The sequence below is a fragment of the Nicotiana attenuata genome, unplaced genomic scaffold, assembly GCF_001879085.1.
Source record: "Nicotiana attenuata strain UT unplaced genomic scaffold, NIATTr2, whole genome shotgun sequence".
NCBI lineage: Eukaryota > Viridiplantae > Streptophyta > Magnoliopsida > Solanales > Solanaceae > Nicotiana > Nicotiana attenuata.
In genome coordinates, this window is record NW_017672180.1 from 66,625 (window position 1) to 80,188 (window position 13,564).

Consider the following 13,564-nt stretch of genomic DNA (forward strand, 5'->3'; position numbering starts at 1 on the left):
GTTGGTTTGATTGGACGGGGTGTCGAGGTCCTCGGCTGTGTTTTGAGGTTGTTTCAGACCAATTTTGGTTGAGTTGATGTTGCTGGTTTGCTGATGCTGGTTTTGTTCTTTGCGAATGCTAAAGGTCTTACGCGTTCACGAAGAAGGAAGTTTGGACTAGGCCCTTTTGTTCTATGCATTCGCGATTGGGCATACGCGTTCGCGAAGGCCAGGCTGGCAAAGCTTCACATTCACGGGCCCTGTCACGCGTTCGCGTAGAGGAACTGGGGGGATGAAGCAGGTTGTGTTTCGCAACTAGACTTGCGCAGAGTTATGTGCTTGCTATTGTAGAGATTTGACGAGCTTCATAATTAGCAGTGGAATAATTTTGCTCCTCTTACGAATTTCTCCCACGCTATGCATTTTTATCAAAAAGTTTTCCTTAAAAATTCATAACACGCACGTTTATTCGTGTGTGCGGTCAAGGACCCGTTAAAGCTTCTTATTCTAATAGGATTGGGTCGTTCGCCTCGACAGGATTATGTACCAGACTCTTATGGTTTGCCTCGGTAGTATAGTAGATGCATCTATGGTTCGTGCCGTTCGACCCTCGGCAGTGCATACAGTATGTTGGGATCGGGATGTTCGCCGCAACATTTCTATAAAACACTCTTGTGGATCGGGTCATTCGCCTCGACAGCGTCGTACGTAATAACTGACAAGAAACCAGCACATCCGTCCTAATTTGAGTTGTGATGACCTATCTGGTGAGGTCCATTCTATATATACTCCGGTGGAGGAGGTAACTTCTTAGAGAGAGCTTGAGTTTACCGTTCAGAGGAGGGTTGTACCTCATATTTATATTTTTTCATACCGTTTATCTGCTCTGCCCATATTTGTTTACTTCTTATGGTATCTGTCTTATTGGACCATTAGTAAGTGTCGATGTCGATCCCTCGTCATTACTTCTCTGGGGTAAGGCTAGATAATTACTGGGTACGCGTTGATTTACGTACTTATGCTACACTTGTTGCACTTATTGTGCAGGTATATATATGTTTCTGGTGGTCCACTAGGTGCAGATACGCAGCAATTGCAGGGACTTTACGGTGCACTGCATTACATGTTACAATCCGCATCATACAGAGTCTCCATCAGAGTTATTTATATTCTCATGTCTAACTTGTATTCCAGGCGGATGTTGTATTATGATTGTACTCCTTAGTAGATGCTCATGCACATGTGACACCGGATTTTGGGGGTTCTTATTGGTTTGTTCCTTATTGTAGTTCACGTAATTATTATCATTTCACCTTGAAATTTATATTATATATATGAATTGGAAAATAAAATCACGGGTTTTCTACGAGTACCAGATTTTATACTATTTAGTTAACGGGAATTATGATTTCAAAGTAATAAAAATGAGTAATTAAGTTGATCAATTACCGTTGGGTTGTCTAACGGCGATATTAGGCGCCATCACGACCTATAGTGGATTTTGGGTCGTGACAACATGGTATCAGATCTCTAGGCTCACTTAGGTCTCACGCGTTATGAGCAAGTCTAGTAGAGTCTTGCAGATCGGTACAAAGACGTCTATACTTATCTTCGAGAGGCTACATGGCTGTTAGGAAAACTTCCCTTCTTGATTTCTTGTCGTGCGATTTGATTTCCGTTGAGGCTTATGCCTTCATTTCCTTTTTGTTCGTTCTTATACGATGTGGAGTGCTTGTTATCAATTGGGCTTCAAAGAGTTGTGGTGGTACTGTAGATGTGGTGCATGATGTTCTCCCTGCGTATTCGAGAGAGTTATTATTTTTGTCTTGTGGAAGGGTGTTCCGTTGTCTCAGCCATATATCAGTATCACCTATGGTTGTGAGGCTATGTTATCATGATATGTTGTTATGAATGGTAGGTCGCTCATTTATGGATCGCGAGAGTGAATGACTCGAAAGGAGGATTTCTTAGTTCATGGTTTAGAGGTTCGGCACATAAATCCAGTGGAGGAAAGGCAATCGAACTATGGATGTTCAGGATTTGGTTGATGGAGTAACGAGACTTGATATTTTCGAGTGTGGTGGAATACTTATTTATGATGTGGTATCGTCATCCTTGTTTGAATGCATTAAGGTTTGCCGGTGTTATGGTCTTCTTTGATTTGCTTTCGAGGTAGGGTGTTGTGAAATAGTGTCTAAGAAGCGGTTGTCAGGAATGTCAGTATGTAGCGGTTACAGAATCGAATCGATGTTTCTAATGCTGATGGCTCGAGATAAATGATCTTCGAGGAGGTTTAGAGTTGGTAGCGATTTATCAGTTCAAGTGCTATAGAGATGAATTTTGATTTGAGGCAGCAATTGGGCAGCAAAGGATGAGGAAGGACATGTGGGAGGTATCTTGCGGTGGTTGAATTCTAGAAAGTCAAGTATGAAAAACAAAGGTCGAGAAGGTGATTAAATGAGATGGTTTAACCAAAGTGGGAATGGCAGAGTAGCGTATGGATTCTGTGGTAGAATAGCCATATGACTTGAGAAAAGTTTAGAGTGATTTGGGAATCATGGTGGATAGTGACTAAGTCTATGGATTTTATTTGGGATGGTCGCTACTGTACTAAGGAGGATTGATTAAGGCAGAGGGGAGTTTGCTTGAAATGAGGAGGTGTGAAATGTGACTTCGAGTTTGTAATGTATTGCCGGACTTTCAATTGATGTCTATGGGGGATGAACCAACTTTTATAGTTGGTGGATGATCATGGGTTTCGAAGGGTTTACTGATTCCGTGGTAGTTGTATCCAGTACAGTGTCGTTGGAAGATGTCGGTATGGAACTCCACAGATGGGCTATCTTCTGTGAGCAGGTCAGCGGATGCGTGAGTTTGATGAAGTTTCTACGAAGAGTTCTACTTGCTATCCGGTAAGGGGTCGAATATGCGATTGTGGCTAATGATTCGGGATGTTCATGAATACTTTAACAAAAGATTTCGAGAACTGGGGGTTTAAAGGTGCGAGATCATGATAATTGAGAAGGAGGGATCTTTGTGGGTTCTAGATTTATGTGAGTGTAACTTAAAGCTAAGTGGGGGAGCCCACCGTCTACGATTGGATCGCCTGGTTGTCTGCTTGTGTGGTTTCTAGTTATTGGTGCATTGGTGAATTATGATGACTAAGAAAAGAAAACAACAGGGGTAAGTTGAGCAAAGAACTTGATGAATGTGTGTTATATTTTGCCTTATTGACTCATGTGCAATTTTGGGAAGACTCAGAGTTTATGCTTCTTGTGGATGTGATGTACAAGGAAAAGAATTCAGCTGGTTGCTTCTTTGAGGGGGTGTTCATGTGCTACCAGAGAGTTGGAGTTTGGTTATATTCGGGACCAGGTCAGAGTGGGTGACTCTCAACAATGGTCCTAGTGGGTTCAAGAATTAAAGTGCAGTGCCTAAGGACTTCGGGTCCGCTATGTGGTGAAGGATCGAGTTTTTGCAGTGGATTATAAAAGAGGATTGGAGTGTTCTATGTTATCATCGGGTCTGCAGTGCAATATTAGAGGAAAGGGAGAAATAGCTACGGATTCGCGGAGGGTCTTGCAGAATGGGTATACCAGCTGGAGATGCTATTGTGCGCTTGAGGAGGGTATGAGATGGTTCATGGGTATTGAAACGATGTGGTCTCGTGATTCGGGTCACTCAGGATGAGTGTGGATCGAGTTTGTTATGTTGTGAATGGAGCCATTATTATTTCTAAGGCAAGTCAAGAGTAAATTGGAAGAAGTTGGTTCGGTTAGTAATGGTTGAATCAGCATGATTATGGCAATGATCAGTTCGTTCGGTGTGTGAAGTTATACATGTGGTTTGTGGTTGTACGTGCGGGCTTGACAACTGTCATAACTTCATTGATTTGGGAGGTATTTGATTCAAATGGCCTTGTTGTGTAAATGGATTCCGGAATAGAGTTACGGCGGTTTGGATCACGATTTGAGGTTTGTATATTCTGCGATTTGGGAATTCAGTTGCGTGTTGCAATGGTTCTTCTGAAACGAGTTAAGTGAAAGGGTTTCTAGCCAATAAAGTGTTTATTCTACTAGTAGTTCAAGTGTTACGATGAATTCTTGTACTCTCGTGTAGCGGCACGATAGGTGCAGTGAGTGGCATGGGAATTGAAAGTTGAGGATCAAGGTTGCGGTTCGGTGTTGATAAGAATGTCACGAGCTCCAAGGAGCGGGGGGAAATTTCAGATGTTTAGAGTAAGCTGGCATTATCTTAGTGTCACCTGAGAATGGCGTTCTGTGAAAGAGGCATCGTGTATTGATTTGCGGATTCTTGATTTGCCTTACAGAATTAGTACGGTTGGTGGTATGGAGGAGCAGACTTTGCTGTGCGGAAGGTCTTAAGAGCGTATCCCATGGGGAAATTTGTATAAGTATGACGTGTTAGTCATTTGATTGTTAAGGATTGAAACCAAGTATGGAGATTTTTGTACCGTCCCTAATATGAGAGCTTATGCTTGGAGGGCACTCTATTCATTAGGTTGTGGACTGTGGAAGTTTGTTCTAGATTGGACGGTTGCTCGTGTGTGTCATGAGTAGGGCCACTGTGGATCCTTGAAAGGTTATTGGCCCGGTATGGTATGATCAGAATCCGGGTTGAGTTCCGTTGGTGGGCCTAAAGTGAATGTGTCCTCTACGTCAGGTCGGATGTATTCATTTGTCATACCATGTCTTGTGGAGGAGTCATCGGGCATTGGATGTTACCTCTATTGTGCCATGTGGGTTGTGACACGGCTCAATTATTCGCACATGTGCTGAGGTCTCGGGTAGCTTGTGGTGTTATATGAGCAGGATGGCTCTCGAGATGCAGGTCATTTATCGCACCTTAGTTATGCTTGGGTTTTGTAGCGTATGGCGCTATCCGCCCCAGGGTTGTATTTTTGCACTTGGCGTGCTTGTGGTCGATATTTGGCATTTCGTAGGTATAAGCATTATGGCTTGATAGGTATTTCCTTATTTATTGTTAGTGTGGATCGGGTGGCACGCCGCCAAGGGTATCATGTGTGGATTGGGTTGCACGCCGCAACAATGAGATGTTGAGTATAGTTCCCTATATCCATTCTTGTGTATTTTGTTTCTCATTCTCTAAGGAAGGTTCATAGCATCTGTTCGGTTGTTTTATTCGTTACGCGGGCTTGGTAGTTCCTTTCCAGAGTTCGATCTTCCTTATGTGTGATATTCAAGTTATAGCTTGTTGGCGCATTGATGGCGTCATACGAGATCTTGGTTAGTATTTGATGTTGTATCACGCTCTTATTTGATGTTTCGGCATCATTTACTTGGGTATAAAGGATACTATATTGATCAAACGACCTTTGATTTGTGATTTGATTGAACCATTAGATCTGTATCGTAATTACAGAGTCATAGCAACAAGAATCACTTAATTCTGGTTTCGTATGAGAGAGTTATGCCCATTTCCGTGTCAGGAAAGATTGTTAGTTTCTGCTGCGAACCTTTGTTCTTCGCGAACGTGAGAGAGGTTCCGCGAACACGAAGAAGGATTTCGGAATATATACTATGTAAGTTATTGGTAATAATTATTTTTGATAATTTTTGGAATCCGAACGCGTGGGCCCGGGGGATGACTTTGTTAACTTTTCTTGAGGAGTTGGGAATTTGTTTCTAATTGTTAAATTACGAGTATTGAAGTATATTTTGATTGGTTTGCACGCTGTTTGATTAGTTTTGGATTTGACATCGGTTTGAGGTGTTAGAACGGAGTTGGAGCCGGTTATCAGATTTTGGAGCGAGGTAAGTCTCCTATCTAACCTTGTGAGGGAGAATTTTCCCCGTAGGTGTTATTGCAGTTATATTCTACATGTTGTGGGAGCCACACGCGTATGAGGTGACAAGTGTCCGTGCGTATGCTAGAATTCTTGGTTATGTCCGGGTAGACTTAGATTCACGCCATGCTTTAACTGTACTATTAGAGTTATCCTTGCTTGTTTAATTACTTTATTTCGCATTACGACCTGAGATTAGACTTGCATAGAGTAATGGACTCGCTATTTTTGAAATTGGACTAGCTACTTGATTAGCCGTGGAAATTGTGCTTCCCTTATGATTTTCTCTCGCGTTGTGTGTATTCATCACAAATTTTTCCATAAACTTCATAACTCACACATATATTCGTGAGTGGGGTCAAGGACCCGTTAAGCTTCTTATTCTTATGGGATCGGGCAGTTTGCCTCGGCAGGATTACGTACCACACTCATATGGGATTGGATCGTTCGCCTTGGCAGGATTATGTACCACACTCTTATGGGATCGGGTCGTTCGCCTTCGCAGGATTATGTACCACACTGTTATGGGATCAGGCTGTTTGCCTCGGCACGATATTATTGTAACACACTCTTACGGGATCGGTCCATTTGCCTCGGCATTTCTATAAAACACTTTTATGGGATCAGGTCGTTCGCCTTGATAGTATCATGTATCATATTCTTATGGGATCGGACCATTCGCCTCACCATTTCTATAAAACACTCCTATGGGATCGGGTCGTTCTGCAACTTCATGAAATACTCTTATGGGATCGGTTCGTTTGTCTTGGCAAAATCGTACGTAATATTTGACAAAAAGCCACTGTATCCGTGAGTTTTTTTTATTTGAGTTATAACGACCTATCTAGTGGGGACCATTTTATATATACTCCGGACGAGGAGGTAACCGATATTTTAGAACTTGTGTTTCCTGTTCAAAGGAGGATCGTACCACGTACCTATACTTGTTTACACTGTTTATTTACCATGCCTCATACTTGTTTACTTTCTACTGTACTTGATTTATTGGACCACTAGTAAGTGTCGATGTTGACCCGTCTTCACTACTTCTTAGGGGTTAGGCTAGATACGTACTGGGTACGCATTAATTTACGTACTCATGCTACACTTCTGCACATTGTGCATGTATATATATTTCTGGTGGTTTTTTGGGTGTAAGGGTGCAGCTATTGCGGGGACATTACGGTGAACTGCATTCCATGTTATGATCCGCAGCATACGGAATCTCCATCATAATTATTTATATTATCCTGTCTATCTTGTATTCTAGAGAGATGTGGGATTGTCATTGTACCTTCTAGTAGATGCTCATGCACTTGTGACACCAGATTTTGGGGTGTTCTAGAATTTTTTTTATGATTTTGCTTACCATTGAGACACCTTTACTTTATATTTTACTTAAATCATACGTATCTATGAGTTTTGATGTAGCGATCTCTCTAGATAATAAAATTCATGATTTCAAAAATAATAAAATGAATAATTAAGTTCGTAATTCACCGTTGGCTTGCCTAACGATGACGTTGGGAGCCATCACGGCCTATAGTGGATTTTGGGTCGTCACAACTTGGTATCAGGGCGTTAGGTTCACTTAGGTCTCACGAGTCATGAGCAAGTCTAGTAGAATCTTGAAGATCGGTACGGAGACGTCTGTACTTATCTTCGAGAGACTACAGGGCTGTTAGGAGCACTTCCCTTCTTAATTTCTCGTCGTGCGATTTGATTCCATTGAAGCTTATGCCTTTATTTCCTTCCTACTCGTTTTTATACGGTGTGGAGTGCTTGTTATCAATTGGGCACCAACAAGTTGTGAAGATGCTACAAATGCGGTGCAGGATGCTTTTCCCTACGAATGTGGGTGGACCATTAACGTCGCCTTGTGAAGGAATATTCTGTCAGTTCAACCTAGTGTTGATATTGCATTTGTTTGAGACTTGATACCACCAAATTTGGTGGAATTCTTGTTAATATTATGGTGTCGCCATCCTTGATTGAATGCATTGAGACTCATCGGCATGCTAGTCTTTATTTGTTGCCTCAGGGCACGGTGTTGTGAGATAGAACCTAAGAGGATATTATTAGGGATGGTTGTATGTTGCGACTTCAGGATCAAATCGGCATTTCCAGTATTGATGGTTCGAGAGAGATGATCTCTGAGGTGGTTTCTATGCTTAGAAATTTTGAAAGTGACGAGGAGGGCTTGATTTGAATGCAAGAAAAGTGAGGCATTCGATCATTGTCTTGGGTGCAATAGGGCTTCGAATTTCCAACACGTTGTTGAACCTTCGGGTGATGTTAAGGATTGAAGGGATTCTTACGGCTAGCGGACCAGTGTAGACTCAGGGAGGTTAGTTGATTTCTTGATGGATGTAACTGTAGCAATGACGTTGGATGAGGTCGATATGAGGTTACACAAGTGGGCTATCTCCTGTGAGTAGGTTAGCGGTTGTGTGGTTTTGATGAGGTTCCTACGAAGGGTTCTACCTTCGGCACAACATGGAATTCATGTACTGCGATGTGAGCTTAGTTCGCTTGAGGAAGATGGTACGACTATGAGGAGGTCAAATATGCAATTATGGTTGATAATTCGGGATATGTTATGATTAGTCCAACAAGAACCTATGAGGAATTTGGCTGAGCAACAATGTAGGATCATGGTAACGGTAACTGGGAAGAAGAGGTCGTTGTGGGGACTGGATCTATGTGGTTGCAGCATAAAGCTAAGTGGGGGAGCCCACCATTTACGATTGGGTCATGTGGTTGTGTGCCTGTGCAGTTTCTGGTTGTTGGTGCATTTGGTGACTAATTATGACTAAGGAAAGGAAACCTCAAGGGGTAATTCGGGCAAAGGACTCGAGGAAGGTGTGCTACATCTCGCCTTACCGATTCATGTGCAGGTGTTGGGATGACTCAGAGTTTATGCTTCTAGTGGATGTGATGTACAAGGAAAAGAATTCATCCGATTGCTTCTTTGGAAGTGTTCATGTGCTAACGGAGCACCAGTGTTTGGTTATGTACTCAGGATCAAGTTAGAGTGGGTGACTCTCAACAATGGTTCTAGTGGGTTCAAGAAGTAAAATGCGGTGTTTAAAGATTTTGGGTTCGTTAGGTGGCCGAGGATTAGGTTTTGTAGCAGAGTGTGAAGAATACTTGGGGAAATTCTATGTTATCATCGGGTCTATGGTTCAGTGTTAGAGAAATGGGAGAAACAGCTTCGAATTCGCAGGAGGTCTTTCAGAACGGGCGTATCAGTTGGAGATACTATGGAGTGCACGAAGAGGGTATGAGATGGCTTATGGGTATCGGGATGACGTGGTCTCTTGATTTGGGTCACTCGGGATGAGCAATGTTTGAAGTCCATTATGTGTTTGAATAGGACAATTATTCCAAGGGCAAGTCAAGAGTAAATTGGGAAAAGTTGAGTCAGTTAGTTATGGCTTGAATCAACATGGTTCTGTGGTTCTGGGTATTCGGTTGCATGTTGAATGTTCTTCTAAAATGATTTGGTTTAAAAGGGTCCTAGCCGATGAATTGTTTAATCTACTGGTGGTTCAGGGGTTGTGATGAAATTATTGTACTCTCGCGTAGCAGCATGATAGGTGCAGTAAGCGTTATGGAAATTGGAAGCTGAGGATCAAGGTTGTGGTTCGGTTTTGATAAGAATGTCACGGGCTCGGAGGATGGCGGAGGATTTCAAATGTTTAGAGTATGCTAGCACTATTTTCAGGCAACCTAAGGATGGCCTATTTTGGTGGAAGAAGTGTTGGGTATTGAAATGTGGATGCTTGTCTAGCACTATAGAAATAACATGGTCGATGGCCATTAATGTTCAAATTTTACTACCTGGTGCGGAAGGTTGTGGGGGTATATCCCATGAGAAGATCATATAAGTATGACATGTGAGTCGTTCGATTGTTATAGATTTAAATCAGGTATGGAGGTTTTGGTACTGTCTCCAATAGGAGAGATTATGACTTGGAGGCGCTCTATTGCTTTGGTTGTGGACTTTGGGAGTTTGTTCCGGATTTGACGCCTGCTCTTATATGTCGTGGATGGGGTCATTATGGATCCTTGAGAGATTATTGTCTCAGTATGTGATGATCGGAATCGGCTTGAGGTCCGCTAGTAGATCTAATGTGAATGTATTCTCTACATCAGGTCGGATGTGATCATTCAACATAGCATGGCTTATGGAGGAGTCTTCGGTTGTTGGATGTTATTTCTGTCGTCAACTATTCTCTGTAATACTATATCATGCCATGTGGGTTATGATACGGCTTGATTATTCGCGCGTGTGTTGTGATCCAACATAGCTTGTGGTATTATATGAGCAAAATGGCTTTCGAGATGTCGGTTGTTTGATGCACCTTAGTCAAGCTTGGCTTTCATTGCACGTGGTGCTATCCATCTCCCCAGGATTGTGTTTATGCACTCGATGTGCTTGTGGCTGGTATTCGGGCATTTTGTGGGTATGAATTGTTTGGCTCGATAGGTACTTCCTTAGTGATTGTCATGTTTGGATCGAGTCACACGCCGCAACGGTATCATGTGTGGATTGGGTTGCACGCCACAACAGTGACATGTTGAGTACGGTTCCTTATACTTAATTTGTGTGCCTTGTTTCTCATCTCTAACATAGGTTCATAGCATATGTTTGGTCGTTTTATTTGTTACACGGACTGTGTAGTTCTTTCCCAGAGTTCGTTTTTCCTTATGGGTCACATTCGAGTTTGTAGCTTGTTGGCGCATTGATGGCGTCATATGAATTTTTTGATGGTATAATGTATATTAGAGGGAAAATGTCACTAATTTGTTCAGAAAGAGGCAATGGCTCTCGCCATGCGGAGAGACTCCATGAGTTATTGATTTGGCGGGTGATTATGAGTTTCTATGCATTTTTTCATCGTTGCAGTATTGCGGGGGTTGGAATAGGGCTTGTATGTGTTATGATATATATTACGGGTATCGGTATCCGATGAATTTGCTAGGGGGAGGAGAGATTAATTTTCTGTGGTGGAACAAAATATCTCTCATCTCCCCCTCGAATAGATTCTTTTTTTTTGTTTCCAAAGGAATGTTGTTATGTTGTTTTGAAGGGTGCACTAATCCCTTGAATCCGGTACCAACGGGTATCACCCCCAAAACAACGTTCTCTTTCAGGCCTTTCAACCAATCGATACGACCCCGGAGAGCCGCTTTTGCTAAAACTCGAGCAGTTTCTTGAAAACTCGCTTCAGATATGAAACTTTGAGTATTGAGAGATGCTCTTGTTATTCCAATAAGACGACTCGGTAACAGATCGCTTCTTCCAAAGCGCGCCCCATTCGTTCTGCTCGAACAATCCAATAAGTTCTCCGGGTGAAAAAACATTAGACATTCCATCTTCTGAAACCAACACTTTTGATGTTATTTGACGTACAATAATTTCTATATGCCTATTATGAATCTGCACCCCTGGGAGCGATAAACCTGTTGGATTTTATTAACCAAAGAGATTCGGCTTTGCGCTATAGTTAGCTCAGCACCAATCAAGAATCCCCAAGGAATTCCAAGAATTCTTGTTATACATTTGTTCCAACCCTCAATCCTCTTTTCTAGATTCATGGATATTGAATCAATCGAACGCACTTCTAACACCTGTTCTACTTTTGGAAGACCTTGTGTTATATCACCAGATCTCGATTTTTCATATATAAATGTAACTAATGTATCTCCTTCGTAAAGGGTTTCCCCATAATGGCCATGAACAGTTGCTCCGGGGGTGGCCAAATAAGGCTTAGCTGATCGTACACTATCGAGTCAACTTGAACAAGTATAACTTGACCCGATTTGAGGGGCGGTCCATTTTTGGCTATACATACATTTTCACAAATAAACTGTCCAAGACTAATTATTTTAGATGTCTCTTCACAATAATTGTGATGGAGAAAATACCAATTCAAATTGACTGGATTTAAAATAATGGTACGACATGGATCGGGATTAAAAATTTTTCCATTTTCATCCATTAAATAATATTTTAATTTAATCACTTGAAAAGTCTGTTTTAAATTGTCAAGTTGCAAATAGTTAGTTACTAAGATCTGATTATGAGTTATTAAATGGTAAGATGAATAAAAATTCTCAATTGGAAGGGATGTTCCTAAAGGGCCCAATGAATTCCTAATTGGAATTAGGGGATCTTTTTTAATTGATTCTTTTATCACACTGTGATATTTTACATCCTTGAATGGCCCTATTCGAGAACAATTGGCTGCTGACAAAATTATCAACGACTGACATTCCTTATTTCTATTTAACAACGTATGAATAGTTCCTTGAGATTGGTTAAGAGATTGTTGAATTTTTGCCTTGGAATAGGAATAAATAGAAGAAAAGGGGTTGATATGGGTACAATCTGATCCATTATCAGAGAGCAATCCTGACCCCGACGTATCATTCCTTTTTCCGATATACGAAATAGGGGATTTCCCTAAGTTGATTCTTAGGAAATGTCGAATCAAACCATTTGTCCTTATTTCAACAAGAAGGCACGGGCTTCTTCGCAAGAAGAACTTTTTTTGTCTTGGTTCCAATTTAATACTAAACAAGTCCGAACTAATTGAATACTTGTGTCAGAAATTCCTCGAATCGGTTTGCCATTTCCATAAAGGATATAATTGACAATTCGAAGTTGCACATTATCCCTTTCCTGCAATGGATCGGTGGAAAAAGGGTTGCTAAATTTATACCGTCCGTTATTTCATATGTGACGACAGGTCGAACTAAAACAAAAAACTTTTTCTTGCTAGGTGTATCCGTTGGACATAGATCCAATTTTTCACTTTTTTGGATTCCTTGGAATTTCTTTTTCCTGTTCCTGGTGGTATCAAAACGCCGGTATGTCGGGAATCTTATCTGTCTCTCCAGGAAAATGGATATCTCCAGAAAAGATTTTAAGTTCAATTCGTTTTTTTTTTCTCTCCACCCGGACCAACCCACCGACTCGGCTTCTTAGATTTAAGGTGATTTGTGTATCTACCCCAACGATACTATTGTTCCGTACCATTATGGAAGAAGATCCGGGCAAGATATGCACCTCTTCAGGAAATGAAAAAAATCGATCTACTTTCATTTGGTATTTTGGCCTAAATTCCTTGACTCCTCGATATTCAAGCAAATCCTCTTTTTTGATGACTGAATGCGTTTCTACAGTCCCATATTTAATAATGCCCGAACTCTTTCTTCTGTATCGAGGATCATCGAAATAAGCAAGAATACTATTTCGACGGAAAATACCATTTACGGGGATTTCAATCGAGATACCTGAACAGGGCGTTAGTTCATTCTCGAGTTCTTGAATCGAGTGTAGTGGAATGATGAATTTATTTCTTCGCCTTTTTGACAATAAATCAGAATTCTCGTGAGAAATAGGCGAAATACGAGATTATACTGACGCACATATGATTCGATTAAGGTCTGAATAATCAGGAATCCTATCTTCTTTTTACCAGAAAAATCCGAACTAAATAATTTCTGCCTCGCCTGATCGTTGGTTACTGAGAGGTTAGAAGTATATCTTCGCTTGCCAGAAAGAGAATGCGCATTCATTTGATCCTGATCCTTGTGGATCGAAAGGTAGACTAGACTGGACCTGCACGGCCCTCCTAATAATATCCATAAATGGCTTGTTTTTGGTAATAGATGAACATTACCGTATGTAAATTCGGGTGCATGATAGACATCGGTACTCCAGTGCATTTCTCCGTCTGAATCAGA